The sequence below is a fragment of the Cryptotermes secundus genome, unplaced genomic scaffold, assembly GCF_002891405.2.
Source record: "Cryptotermes secundus unplaced genomic scaffold, Csec_1.0 scaffold682, whole genome shotgun sequence".
Classification (NCBI taxonomy): Eukaryota; Metazoa; Arthropoda; class Insecta; order Blattodea; family Kalotermitidae; genus Cryptotermes; species Cryptotermes secundus.
Window position 1 is genome coordinate 50,493 of NW_019730110.1, and position 1,952 is coordinate 52,444.

The following is a 1,952-nucleotide window of genomic DNA, read 5'->3' on the forward strand; positions in this document are numbered from 1 at the left end:
TATTTCCACCCCATAACAGATGAAGCTGCAAAAAGACGATGTTTATTCTATCTTATGAATTTATTAATATTTTATATTACTGAACATTTTTCCAGTTACACTGATGATAAGGAATGTGAACTATTCTTTGATCTTTTCCATCTCTTTGTGCTGTTTCATGATCTTACTGTATTCATATATTTTGTTTTACTTCTGTTCCTACAAGCTTTTATAAGTTATGAACAAGAAATTATGAGCCCTGCCATGTACATATTACAGATAATGAAGTGTACTAACATCTGAAGTGCAAGAAAATTCCTGTTATAATCATATCCACATATACGTACAAATGTAAATATTAATGTAAGAATCCACAACTAGAGTGAATTTAAATGTGAATCCTGTTGCTACTGCAACAGTATTACTGACAAACACTGTAAATGAACAAGAATAGTTTTAAAAATAAATTAAGAAACAGGATAATCAAGTTGAGCCAATGCTACTGGAGGAAGGCCAGAAAAAGTACCATATATTTCACAGCAGTACTATTCATTTAGTCACTCGGAATGGATCTCATAGTAAAGAAGCAGAAGAAAAAATGTGTTTGCATAGACTGTGGTGTAAGAGGGCAGACACCAAAGCCCCTTGTGTTATTTATGAATTTGTGCTAATAATACTAGAGAAATATCACACACAACTGCTGTTTATGCCAATACTTATGGGAATGTTATCCTGCGAGGACACTACTGAGGTAGGGGAGAGGTCATTGCTCTAATATTCATAAGTGTCGAAGATAAAATAGAAAGNAGTATTTGGTAGTAGAGTCCATGAAGTCAGTACTTAGTTCATTTGGAACTTTCCTTGTGGTACCCTAGACATAACAATATGCACTGGTTTGTCTTGTATCAAAGCATCTGGGATTCTCACTCAACAAAAAAATTTATTTATCATTTTTATGAAATCACTTCAAAAATGAAGTTCTATCGTGCATATGTTCACCCACCTTGCAGCTTTTCTATCAGCCGCCACTAACAGCACTGTCATCCTCCCTCACACAGGTGCCATGACTGTATAGGCTAGGCGAATTTGTGACTGTATTAGAGTATACGATCCAAAATATTTCATCCATCAATCTGCCATGTTGTTCTGACTTTGTACTGGCTTTCCACAAGACTTTTTCTCATGCAACCAGCTCATTCCATTCCACATACAAGATAATGGGGAGATTACTGTTTAAGCTGACACTGAACCTCTACTTCGCCTGCAAATTTGAACCCAACTATAGTATGGATTTGTAAGTAATCAAAAACCATATGATATAAGAGAAAAGCCATAACAGCTCAGTTAGTATGGTGATCAAGGAATCAGCCTTTGATTCCTGCCAGGGGCAAAAAATTTTTCTCTTCTTCACATCATCCCATCATCTCTGACGACCACTAGCCTCCTATCCAATGGTTACTGGGGGTTCTTTCCTGGAGATAAAGTATTCAGGGTATGAGATTGACCACTCACCACCTTCTAGTGCCTTTCCCACAACTTTATAGAATGGCAATCAATTAAACAGTTGGAAAGCTTCATTTTTACCCTTATAATATAAAGGAAAAATTATGGGTTCCTGAATGTTAAAACTAATACACATTTATTCTTGTAATTTTGACCCCCAAACAATTCTCATAACATTATTTTGGAATAAAAATACTTTTCACTCTTTTAGAGACTGCCCAAAGAACTTGTAAGTTTCGTGTACTTTATATTGTGGGATGGTTATACACTCAACTCTCGATTATCCGGGATAATGGTGGGGATGGAAATCACGATTAATTGAAAACCCAGTGAAGACAAATGTGATTAAAAGTAGTACTGTAATACTGTACCTTCATAATACTATAGGCCTACCTGTATTTAAATTTATTCAGCCTCATTTTTATGTCATCTCATGGCCTATTTAATACTTTTTTTACATTACACTGAAG

At 35.2% G+C, this 1,952-nt stretch overlaps 1 protein-coding gene across 1 annotated transcript in view; it reads right to left on the reverse strand.

Moving 5' to 3' along the window:
• Positions 1-1,952, reverse strand: part of LOC111866202 (HIV Tat-specific factor 1 homolog) — a 47,498-nt gene that overhangs the window by 33,685 nt on the left and 11,861 nt on the right. The gene's annotated exons all lie outside the window — the stretch shown is intronic.